The sequence below is a fragment of the Sus scrofa genome, chromosome 3, assembly GCF_000003025.6.
Source record: "Sus scrofa isolate TJ Tabasco breed Duroc chromosome 3, Sscrofa11.1, whole genome shotgun sequence".
Taxonomy (NCBI): Eukaryota; Metazoa; Chordata; class Mammalia; order Artiodactyla; family Suidae; genus Sus; species Sus scrofa.
In genome coordinates, this window is record NC_010445.4 from 84271009 (window position 1) to 84284270 (window position 13262).

Below are 13262 nucleotides of genomic sequence, written 5' to 3' on the forward strand. Positions count from 1 at the left end.
TTTCTCCCAGTGCCAGATCCCCGCACGTGAGGGTTTGATGTGGGGCTCAGAACTCTCCCTCCTATAGGTGAGTCTCTGTGAACTAGTTAGTTTTCAGTCTGTGGAGCTTCCCACCCCAGAGGAGTGGGGTTGTTTATACCATGAAATCGCCCCTCTTACCTCTTGATGTGGCCTCTTCTTTTTCTTCTGGAGTAGGGTATCTTTTTTAAGGTTTCTGGTCCATTTGAGTGGAGATTGCTCAGTCTTTAGTTGTGAATTTTGTTGTTTTTTAGTAGAGAAGTTGAGCTCCAGTCCTTCTATCCCACCATCTTAATCCTCTCAAGAGCTGGTAGGATTTTTTTAATATATGGAGTCCAATACTCCAGAGGTGAGAGACAAAGTAAGACAGTTTTTCTCTACATATAAAGGAGAAAGCTGCAGCTGTCTCTCTCCCTTCTTGAACAGATTTTCAAAAAGACCTCCAATTCTTTGTTATACAAATAAAAATCTCCCTAAGAACCAGATTGCACTGTATGCCCTTCTGAAATGTTAATGTCTTGGGAGAGAGTGCTCCATTCTCCCTGGCAGCCTGTATCTCAGCCTAGGGACCTATTCCAGGCTGAGAAATATTGGATGTCTTGGGGAAATATGAGAAATTTTATTACCCTTTCAGATCAAAATGATGTACTAGACAAACAGCTATAGATCTAATTTTCTTGGTATGTGAAGAGTAAAATGTTTCCATGTGTCAGGAGGCTAAGGGATTTTACAGAAACATTGAGAAATCCAGGGAAGTTTTATTTCTGCAAAACTAAATAAGTGAATGAAAGTAGAACGGTCTTATATGGGGTGACCTTCCAGATGTGGATTTACTTCACAATCTCACCTATGTTTTTGTCTCCACAATCTTTCACTCTTCTACCCATCTTAGTGGGCCTACCAAGAATGTAAGGCCCTGAGAGTATTATGCCTGTGCTGCTTCTCAGGGTTGTGTTTACAGCAAGCAACATTGAAGGATGGGGTAATGTCTTCCTTTGGGACAAAGTGTAGGTTTTCTTACCACGTGCTTTAAGTTTGTAAATTCTCCACGCACATTGTTTTCCTCTTGTAATGCAGCTCACTGTGCTATAGCATCTATCTTGGGCTCCTGCATTGGCTACATCAGATGGGTGGAAAAAGAAAAACCAGGGCAAACATGGTGCTCATGTTGCTGTGTGTAGTAAAGCCCTTTACCTCTGACCCCGGAGTCTCAGGTCTTCTATGAGCACCTGTGAAACAAAACAATAGCCTAACTTATTAGCTCATAAGGACTATAAACTCAAACACAAAGGCCTACAATTTCCTTTAGGATCCTGTTGAGATGTAAAAGGAGGTTGAATTGAGTATTTAGTTTAACAATACCTTGGATTTTAACTAAAATTTCTAGATGTGCAATAAGAATAACACCGTTCTTTCTCTTTTTGGCCTTATCTACAGATCATTCAAATTAGCCCCAGTGAGAACATCAGGTGCAGTTCACACCCCATATTATGTAATATCCAACTATAAGAGATGCTCCGTTCATGGCTAATGCCTGCAATAACTGTTTTCAAGAAGATTCTACAAGACCAGAATGGTTTTTGGAGCAGGAACATGGCATTTCTAGCAGAGATATAAAGTTTTATGAAAATTCTCAAAAATTTCCAAGTATAACATACTCTTTTATTCTCCTGGGATTTTGTATATTTGTTTCTTTTTACCTCAATCTATTGGTTTTATATTCATTATTTACAACTAGTTTGAAAAAGTTCTATGCTGTCTCTTCTGACTTGCCTTTACAAAGGCTGAATTAGTGCTCTCCCCTTGGTTTGTCCATACAGTTGGTATATATCTCTATTATGTGCTAGTTAAGAGTGAAATGTTTATTTCATGATTGAGAAAGAGGAAAAGTTACCAAATTATACTAAAATAAACACTTAGAAAACCCTGAAAAATCTATACACACTGAAATACTATCTAATACATATATAGAATTACACACTGAAAAAGCAGTTATATCTAAATGTCAAACAATGTGCATTTGATTTCTATTCTTGTCCCCTTCTTCTATAGGCCAACTTGCCTACTAAATTGGATCACTATCCATTACATCGTAGAGTTGGTTGACACAGACTCAGTCAGTGTTAGAAAGGTATGGAAAGCTTAAATGAATTTGGAACATAACCCAATTTACAACTACCTTATTCTAAATTATTCTCAAAAATAGCAAATTCTAATCTACGTTTACATTAAAACATATAAAATTGGTTCTGAAATTTTACTGCTGCTAGCACTACAGAAAAAATTTATAAAGGAAGTGAGGACAAAAATTTAGAGTTGGAAAAGATAAAAATAATTTTCAGAGAATAAATTATTTGAAATGTGTTTTGTTCTCAATGCTGTATTTTGTGGTCAGTTTTCAGCTTATTTAACCATAAAAAGAAATGAGAATGAGGAGTTTTATTCCTATATTTTAAAAAAAGACATGGACATTGGATTTCTATTTTTTTTTCTTCTTTTTTTGCCATTTCTTGGGCCGCTCCATGGCATATGAAGGTTCCCAGGCTAGGGGTCGAATCAGAACTGAACCCACCGGCCTACACCAGAGCCACACCAACATGAGATCTGAGCCGCATCTGCGACCTACAACACAGCTCACGGCAATGACAGATCCTTAACCCACTGAGCAAGGCCAAGGATCGAACCCACAGCCTCATGGTTCCTAGTCAGATTCGTTAACCATTGAACCATGACGGGAACTGATTGATTTCTTAGTTGATTTCTTAGTTGAACAAAAAGCAGTAAGTGAAACATATTTGATTTTTTAGTTGAACAAAAAAAGCAGTAAGTGAAACATATTCATCACAGGTTTATTAGCCAAAAAAATTGAAGCAAGTTAAATAATTTTTTTAACTTCCTACTTGAAATACATCTCACTTGATCATTTTTCATGTCATGCATTTCAAGACCTTATGCCAGTCAACCAGTTATTTAATATGTTAAGTAGAATTAATCAATGTGATTATGATAAATCTTCATGAATATAAAAGTAAATTCTTTGAGGTTATGGTGTCACCATTTAGTTTTAAAAAGTAGCAGTAGGCTTAAAATAATTGCACGGAAGGTATGCAGCCACTAAGCAGATGAGTGTTCAGTTTTTAAGAGGAAAATGATATCAGTCCAAAATAAAATAAAGAATATTTTCTTCTAAAGTATGACGATTGTGCTAGTAGCAGTCAGCAACCTGATTCAGCCATCCATTTAGAATGATAAGTATTAAGCTACTGGGAGTCAAAATTCATATGAAAGAGCTGTTTTAGTGGTATACTTGAAGGTACTTTACAGTACTTTAGGTAATTAACTAGATAAATTTTAAAATGGACCATGTGTTGAAAAAGGTATGGGTGTGCATTATAAATAATTACTACAGTTCATTGCATATGAGGTATAAAGGAAAATAAAAGGAATGGAAACATATCAGTTATCCATCATCATAGAGGAAAGTAACTATCCTTACAATTATATGTTTTAGATAGCTTATTCATTTATGTACCTAAGTTAGGATTTAAACATTTATAAGAACAATATTTCAAAATATATTTCATTGTTCTAAGTGGAACTTAATATCTATAATTGATCATTATTTTAACAAAGCACTTAGATTATGACAGTCAAATATTTTACTGTATACAAATTGGCTATTGTTATTAGCCTATTAGTCTCTATCAACTTTCCTAATTCTAATTTCCTATACCGAATATGGCATGGACTGAGAAAGCAGAAAATCTAAGGCTCTGTATTAAAACTTGCTGAAGACAATTAACTAGACAATTTGACAATATTAATTTGATATCTATATCTACAAACTTATAGATGTAAACATAAATAATTAAGGTTATATTCTTAAAACCTTTATAGATAAATGGTCATGAAAAATATGTTTGCAGACAGTAGCCTACAAGATAGAGAAATCATCACTAAGTGTGCCATAAACACTCCAGTCATCCATCCTCAAAACATTCAACTTCCGAAGCTGTTCGCCTATTACTTCTACCTGTCTCCTCTTGCCCTGTCATGAGCTACTCTGTATTCTGAGTACTATAAGTATTCCAGTGAGTTGTGGGTGGTAAAGAATTTCCTTCTCTTTGTTTCCTCTACAAAGTCTGCACAATGCCTCTACTGTAGACACTCTAAGATAATTTATGTTTTCTTGTCTCCTTGAGATTCTGGATTTGATTCATTCATTGAAGACTTCTTGATCCTCTGTCTTCTATACTTATGAATACAGTGTAAAGTGCAATAATACACATTGTTAGACTAGATAATTGAAATAATAATAAGGACGCTAGCTCAGTCACATAATTTAATCTTAATTAACAGGTTATATTCACTTTGTGTATATAATTATGTTCTTATGGCTGGCTGAAATTTCAGAATTAGTGTTTCACAATTAGTGAGAGAAGTGTAGGAGTTGAAGAAATCATGATATAAAAAAATTAGAGGTAATTCAGTGGTCTAAATAAGGATACTGACTAGTTTTCATGTGTTTATTTTTTAAAGGAACATTTTCTTCCACTTTCGGCTCTCCCCTAGTAGAGATTGCTCCTGAACCCTTTCATAGCCTCTTTGCCCCTTTTCCTCAGTCTTTTTCTAAGTAGATGTAGTAACTGATCTTATTTGTAAATTTAAGACAAACAAACTAGGAATAATACAAATATAACCAGGTCTACCTTCTTGGAGAAAGCCCAAGTCGAATTATTCCTGCAGTAGTGGCTTTTCCCAGAGTGTGCCTTCTTCATTCAGTGCCCAAACCTTGGCTATATTCTCTATCTTGGCATCTAGCAAAATTAAAGATGATATTTTGGTTTCCAGTCTGGGTTACCTTTTATTTTCTTCTTTCTGCTTCAAATGCTTATTGGAAAAAAATCCTCTGAAATTCCAACCTTTAACAATCAGTTTTTTTTTTTTTTTTTTTTTTTTTTTTGGTCTTTTTGCTATTTCTTTGGGCCGCTCCTGCGGCATATGGAGGTTCCCAGGCTAGGGGTCGAATCGGAGCTGTAGCCACCGGCCTACACCAGAGCCACAGCAACGCTGGATCCAAGCCGCGTCTGCAACCTACACCACAGCTCACGGCAACACTGGATCGTTAACCCACTGAGCAAGGGCAGGGACCGAACCCGCAACCTCATGGTTCCTAGTCGGATTCGTTAACCACTGCGCCACGACGGGAACTCCCAACAATCAGTTTTTTAAAGTTCCATTCAGAAACCATTAAAGTGATAAAATAATTTGTTTTTAAAATGTTCTTCTGTTTTAAAATTCAAAGCTCAGAAGGCATACAATTTTAGAAAAGTATTCCAACTCTTATTTATATGTAATATTTCATGTTCTGGACTTCTAAGATTTAGCCAAAGGTTATGCACATTTTTCTGACAACAACTTTTGTTACTTTTCTTCTTTCTGATCATTTTCCTAAGCATTGCTCTTCTAGTTGTAAGAACCATCTAGTGTACAGATTTTGGGTTCCCATGACAATTTTCAGAATCAGAATATCTGGAAAGGAAACCTTAGAGTTATTGTATTAATCAATACCCCAAGTGATTCTTTCCTCTGTTTAGATTCCACAAACTTGGTCCACACAATCACCTTGCTAACTCAAGGCAGAGTAGACCAAAGGCTGGCACAGGTCATTGCTACTTGAAATACAGTTTGATAAAATTGGAACAACAAAATGAGGTTGATTAGTTAGGTAAGACTATGGATCTTTCCAGCATAACCATGTAGAGTTACGGACCAACTACCTAGTGATTACATTTTAACTATGTAGCAGCAGGAAAAGACTTGGGCAGAAAACTATAGACAAATTAATATAGATGTTTATAACTTCAGTCAATAAATTACACACCTTTGTATCCACAGAGTCTGTATTTTCTGGTGTCCCACTGCTGAAGTGTATAGATAGTCACCATGGAGACATTCACTAGGTGCCTGAAAACAGAGCATGGTGCCTTACACTCAACACAGAGTGAGTTTATGTGCATGTCTTTCACACTTGATAGTGGAAAGGATTACAGACAACACACTCACAAATACTGCTGATTCCTCCTGAAGCTTTCGAAATTTCTAGAGTAAAATATCCCTAACATTTTTATAATTATTATAGTATTTGTGAAATACACACATACTTCGAATATCCTATTTAATAATGTTTAGAGAAATTTCTTACTATTTACAGTAACTCAAATACCTATATTTATGGCTAAATTACAAAATGTTTTATAAGCTATTCACATAGAAATTAAGATTCACATCTAATTTTCTCTCTCTGTGCCATCTTTTTGTCTCTCTTCTCTCCTTTATTCCCCTTTCCCTTCTTCCTCCTCTCTCTCTCCCTCTCATTTAAAAAAAAATCTTTCTAATGATTCTCCTATCTTTTCATAAGCAATTGACTTTTCCTGCTTTCAGTTGCATCTTATTCCATTCCAATTAAATGCTTTTCTTCTTTTGGATCTTCCCAGCATTATTTTATTTAGTCATTGCAATTTTTTAAATGTGCTAAGTTGAATTAAACAACAACTAATATTCTCCCTTTAAAATTCAGCTCATTCCCTTTCTTCATGAAGCTTTCTTAAAACACATCATGTCATAATTCCTCATATTTAACTAATAGTGCATATTGTATTACCTACCTATTGCTGCATAATAAATTATTCCAAATCTTATTGGCTTAAATAGGAGACATTTATAGTTTCATGTTTTCTCTGGATCAGGAATCTGAGCATGACTTACCTGATTCCTCAGCTTCAGGGTTTCTTAAATGCCTGCAATCAACATTCCAGCCCAGGGCCACACTCATCTCAAGATTCAATTGGGGAAAATTCCTCTCCCAAGTTAGCTCAGTATTGATTGTTGGCAGGATTCCATCTCTTATGGATTGGTGGATTGAGAGACCTCAGTGCCTGGCTAGTTGGCTGTACACTGCCATAAATTCTTTGCCATGTGGACTGCTGCAGAATGGCAGCCCTCTTCATCAAAGTGAACAAGCTTAGAGAGAGAGACAGAGACAGAGAACCAACGCAAGAGAGAGAAGACGTGATTTTTAACTTAATCATCAAATGGGCTTGTCTGTATTCTATTAACTGGAAGCAAATTACTATATCCACCTTACACTCAAGAGGAGAGTATTGCATAAGTGTAAATAGTAGAAGATGGGAATTTCTGAAACTGTCTTCCACTCATCGAGTATCCATCCACTTTAAACCCCAAGGATTTCTTTACCTGTTGTATCATCATGTAGCCCTATCTTAAATTTTTTTTTTTCTTATTTGTGTTTTCACTTTTCCAGTACATGGCAAGTTCCTTGATCCTTACTTTCCTTATTCTTTTATAATGTATTGCAATTTCTATGTTTTATATTACTCAAGTCAGTTAATTCAATGCTCCTCTGTCTCCCTGGAGATGGAAAAGGAATTTAGATATGGCTCTTAGTTGCACAGCTCATTCACATTGTGCTTTTTGTTCCAGAGAAGATAAAATCACCTGTTCATCACCTTTAGAAAATGTGCACACAATTTTATCTGGACACTCTATTGTATATTTCAAAATATACATAAAATTAGTATTTGTTTTTATAGAATGTTTATATTGCAAAAAAATAGGTTTTCATCACGGCTAGAGCTAAACCTATTACCTTTTCAACCATATACCATTATAACTAAACACAATTTCTAGAGTTCTGATTCTGAATTAAAAAATATAACCAGTCCTCAACTAAGTTTTATACAATGAATGTCCAGACTACAGTTCTACAAACTGTCTAAATCAATACCATATATCATATCTTGCAACAGTGGTTTACTTAATTTTTATTCATTCTCATTAAGATTCCTTAGATGGAGACACTTATGTTAGTCATCTTCTTAACTAAGGATTACAGATTAGGGATGCCTTGGCCTGACTGAAGCCAGAAAATCAAATAAATGACATGATAGTCTGATTTAGAAATTAGCAGCATCTTTTTTTCCTATTATGCTAACATAAAACATATAGATATACTTTCTTGACTTTTCCAAAGAATAATTTTTGTTCACAACAGACGTATTTTCACATCCTTTGTAACACTCAGCAGTAATGCAGTTGACAATCTAGTGGCTTTACAAATGTAATTAAACATTTAATTTGCATTTCCCTAAAAGCGAAAATGAGCATCTTCTCATAGGTATATTTACTCTTCTGATAATGTCTTTTAATATAATTTGCTCTTTTTTCATTGTGTTTCTTATTTATTTTTAGATTCCAAAGATATTGTAAATATTTTGTCAGTCTCAGTCTTTCTATTATTTATTGCAGCATATGTCATGCACACTTTTGGGAAGAGTTGGCAGTATGTCTATCATTAACTTCATAGTCTCAAGCAGTTTTTAGTTTACTAAAGGAGTTATAATTTAATTTTTTTATTTAAAAATGTTAGGAATCTGACTTTCTATTCTATCAGTTGGAAAGCTAAATGTTCCAACACCATTTATCAAATGATCTTTTTACAAATTTAAATACAACACATGTTTTTATTGAAATCCCATAGGCAAATTATAGATAGATTACTTTGTTCCTCTGGTAATGAGCAAATATTTGATCCATTTGGTAGTTTCTGAGCCAAACCGTTGATTACTTTGGCCATAAATTAAGCTTTAATTTTGTATAAGACCAGACTCTTGTAACTTCATTTTAATCATTTTCTTGTTTTTTAGACTTCTTTTGACATATGCACTTTAAAATGACATATTGTTAAATACATACGCTTGCTCGGTTTTGATTCCAATTGCATTAGTTATGTCTATTAATTTAGAGACGAATGATACTTTGATGATACTGAGTCTTCCTTGGTAGGAATATATTACATTGCTTTACTAGTTTAAGTTCTCATTTTCTGTAATAAAATCACATAGATTTTACCATTTAGTTTCTTTCAGATTTATTTTGTTTATTTCACACAAAAATATTCATAGCTTTTTGTGTTCTTGTGAATGAAGTAATGTTTACATTTCCAGTTGGTTATTTTACGTAGAGACAAAGAAAGATGAAACCACTGTTTTTTTTGTATATTTATCTGATTTCCGTCTGACATCAGTTTTTCATTTTAATACTACTAACTTTTGCTATCTTCTAAAGGATTGTATTAATTATAGAATCATAATTTCTACTAATAGAGGTAATTGTTTAATTTTTATAGTGTAATAGTTTTTGTTAAACTTTTATAATGATGCTCTCATTTTATTTACATATGTGTTAGACTCTCAAAATGTTGTTTAGTAATTACGCTAGTATTCCTATGGTCCTTATGATTTAAGTGGTTTGGCTTTTAGCATTTTTTATTTATACTGTTATATGCTATTGGCTTTTTGGTATATATTTTTGCATGGGAGGAGAATTAAATAATGGAGTTCCCCTTCCATTACAACAGCACAAAATACATGGCCAGCTGGAATGAAAATACTTTCCAAATTCCACTGTTCACTTTGATCTTGAAAACTTGAGCCATCTGAAGAATTTGAAATTAACTGATAAATATACACAGAGCTACAAATTTGCTTACCAGAATTGGGAACCAGGACAAGGAAAAAACATATTAATATGTGAAATACATAGCCAGCAAGATATTTTTTGGAGGGATCCATCTCCTAGAGTATTGAAAATTAAAACAAAAATAAACAAATGGAATCTAATTTGACTTCAAAGCTTTTACACAGCAAAGGAAACCATAAATAAATGAAAAAACACTATGGAATGGGAGAAAATACTTGCAAACATTGCAAATGACAAGAGATTAACTTCCAAAATATACAAACAGCTCATACAGCTCAATAACAAAAAAGCAAATACTCTGATCAAAAAAGGGCAGAAGACATAAAAAGACATTTCTCCAAAGAAGACATGCAGATGGCTGAGACACATGAAAAAAAGAAATGCTCAACATTACTAATTATCTGAGAAATGCAAATCAGATATACAAATGAGGTATCCCCTCACACTTGTCAGAATGACTATTATCAAAAAGTCTATAAATATATGCTGGATAGGGTTTGGAGAAAAAGGAACCTTCCAACACTGTTGGTTGGGGCACTCACTATGGAGAACTGTATGGAGGTTCCTCAAAAGACTAAAAATATTGTTACCATAAGATCCAGCAAGACAACTCCTGGGCATATATTTGGCAAAAACTGTAATTTGAAAAGATATATGCACCCCAGTGTTCATTGCAGCACTATTTACAATAGCCAAGACATGGAACCAACTTAAATATCCATTCACAGATGAATGGATAAAGAAGATGTGTGTGTGTATATATACACACACATACACACATAATGGACTATTACTCAGACATAAAAATAATTAAATAATGCCATTTGTACCAATATGGATGGACCTAGAGATGATTGTATGAAGTGAAGTAAGCCAGATAGAAAAAACAAATATAATATGGTATCATTTATATGTGGAATCATAAAAAAAAAACATGCAAATGAATTTACTAACAAGATTTACAGGCATAGAAAACAAACCAAAGGGGAAAAGGAAGGGAGGGACAAATTAAGAGGTCAGGTTAACATATACACACTACTGTATATGAAATAGATAAGAAACAAGGACCTACTGTATAGCACAGGGGATTATACTCCATATTTTGTGATAATCTGTATATAAAAAGAACCTGAAAAAAGAAAAAAAAATGATACATAAGAACTTACAAAACAGAAACAGACTCAAATATTTTGAAACCTAATTTATAGATACCAAAGGGGAAAAGTGGAGGGTGGTGGGATAAATTAGGGAATTGAGGTTGGCATATATACACTAGCAGAGATAAAATAGATAACAAGGAGCTACTATATAGCACAGGGTATAATCTACCTGTGTAATAACCTATATGGGAAAATAACCTGAAAAGTAATGGTTATATGTATGTGTATATGTGTTTTTTTTTGTCTTTTTGCCTTTTCTAGGGCCACTCCCACAGCATATGGAGGTTCCCAGTTTAGGGGTGGAATCGGAGCTGTAACCGCCGGCCTACACCACAGCCACAGCAACGCTGGATCCGAGCGCATCTGCAACCTACAAAACAGCTCACAGCAACGCTGGATCCTTAACACTCTGAGCAAGGCCAGGGATGGAACCCACAACCCTATGGTTCTTAGATTCATTAACCATTGCACCACGATGGGAACTCTTATGTATATGTATAATTGACTGACTTTGCTCTACAACTGAAACTAACAGAACTTTGTCAGTTATACTCCAATAAAATTTATTAAATAAGTATATATATATATATATATTCATGGTACTGTACAACTGAGATTAACATGACATTGCAAATCAACTACACATCAATTTTTAAAAACTTTTTTTGGCTTTTTAGGGCCACACCTGTGGCATATGGAAGTTTCCAGGCTAAGGGTTAAATCAGAGAAGCAGCTGCCAGCCTATGACACAGCCATAGCAACATGGAATCCAAGCCGTGTCTGTGACCTACATCACAACTCAAAGCAATGCTAGATCCTTAACCCAATGAGCAAGGCCAGGGATCAAACCCACATCCTCATGGACACTAGTGGGTTCATAACCCGCTGAGCCACATCAGGAACTCCTAAAAGTCAATTTTTTTTTAAACTCACTTTTCCACTGAGACTGATTTCTTGCAAGAGAAAGGTAACTTTATTAGCTAAAATACTGAGTACTCAAAGAGATCCAGTGAAAAAATAAAAAATGTTTTATAAGAAAAAAAGAGCAATGGAAACATCCTGTTTCAGCTCTACTATCTAAAGGCCTTAGAAAGCAAACTCCCATCTTTAAAATAAAAAGAATTTTAACAAAAAATCAGTAACTTTTCTGAGGCCATTAGAGAAATGAGGTTGCAAGGCAAACTTTCCATCACCATGATGTCTATAAAGACAGATAAATTGAGAGTCACACCTGAGATCTGTTTGTCTAAAAGGAGTCGTTGGCACTGTAAGCTGATAAGAATAATTTTTAATTTTTTATTATAATTGATTTACAATGTTCTGTCAATTTCTGCTGTTTAGCAAAGTGAAAAAGAATTCACTCACACTCTCGTCCATCATGTTCCATCAGAACTGACTACATATAGTTCCCTGTGCTAAATACAACAGGATCTTACTGTTTATCCACTCCAAATGCAATAGTTTACTTCTATTAACCCCAGTCTCACAGTCCATCCCACTCCCTCCCCCTCCCCCTCAGCAAGCACAAGTCTGTTCTCCAAGTCCATGAATTTCTTTTCTGTGGAAATGTTCATTTATGCCATATAGTAGATTCCAGGTATGTGATATAATGTGATATGTGTCTTTCTCTTTCTGACTTACTGTATTAGTATGGAAGTCTCTAGTTCCATCTATGTTGCTGCAGATGACATTATTTTGTTCTTTTTATGGTTGAGTAGTAGTCTATTGTGTATATATACCACATCTTCTTAATCCATTCACCTGTCTTAATCCATTCACATTTAGATTGTTTCCATCTCTTGGCTATTTGGAATAGCGCTGCAATGAACATAGGAAAAATTTCAATGAAAGTTCTGTCTGGATATATACCCAGGAGTGGGATTGCTGGGTCGTATGGTAGTTCTATTTTTAGTGTTCTCAGATAGCCCCATAAGGTCTTCCATGATGCCTGCACCAATTTAAATTACCACCAACAGTGAAGGAGGGCACCCTTTTCTCCACACCCTCTCCAGCATTTGGTATTTGTTGACTAGTGAATGATGGCCATTCTGAGTGGTATGAGACAGTACTTCATTGTAGTTTTCATTTACATTTCTCTAATAATTAGTGATGTTGAGCATTTTTGCATGTGCCTGTTGGCCATCTGTATATCTCATGGGAGAAATGTCTATTCAGGTCTTTTTCCCATGTTTCAATTGTGTTGTTGGTTTTTCGCTATTGAGTAGTACAAGTTGTTTGTATATTTTAGAGAATAAGCCCTTGTCAGTTTCATCATTTGAAACTATTTTCTCCCATTTCATAGATTGTCTTTTTTTTTTATGGTTCCCATTGCTGTAGAAAAGCTTGTCAATTTGATTAGGTCCCATTGGCTTACTTGTGCTTTTATTTCTGTTGCCTTGGGACACTGACCTCAGAAAACATTCATATGGTTGATGTCAGAGAATGTTTTGCCTATGTTCTCTTCTAGGAGTTTGATGGATCTTGTCTTACATTTAAGTCTTTAAGCCAATTTGAGTTTATTTT

General features: G+C 34.6%; 1 long non-coding RNA gene across 2 annotated transcripts; it reads right to left on the reverse strand.

The window, feature by feature from the left end:
* On the reverse strand, positions 236 to 10691 carry LOC110260098. 2 transcript variants are annotated; one of them, XR_002342940.1, is made up of 6 exons: positions 10652 to 10691; positions 9590 to 9674; positions 6787 to 7041; positions 5903 to 5985; positions 4728 to 4835; positions 236 to 1247 (listed from the first exon to the last, which is right to left on the reverse strand). It is a non-coding gene; the product is annotated as an uncharacterized LOC110260098 (long non-coding RNA). The 2 variants fall into 2 exon arrangements; XR_002342941.1 differs by lacking the exon at positions 9590 to 9674 and having other exon boundaries at positions 10652 to 10684.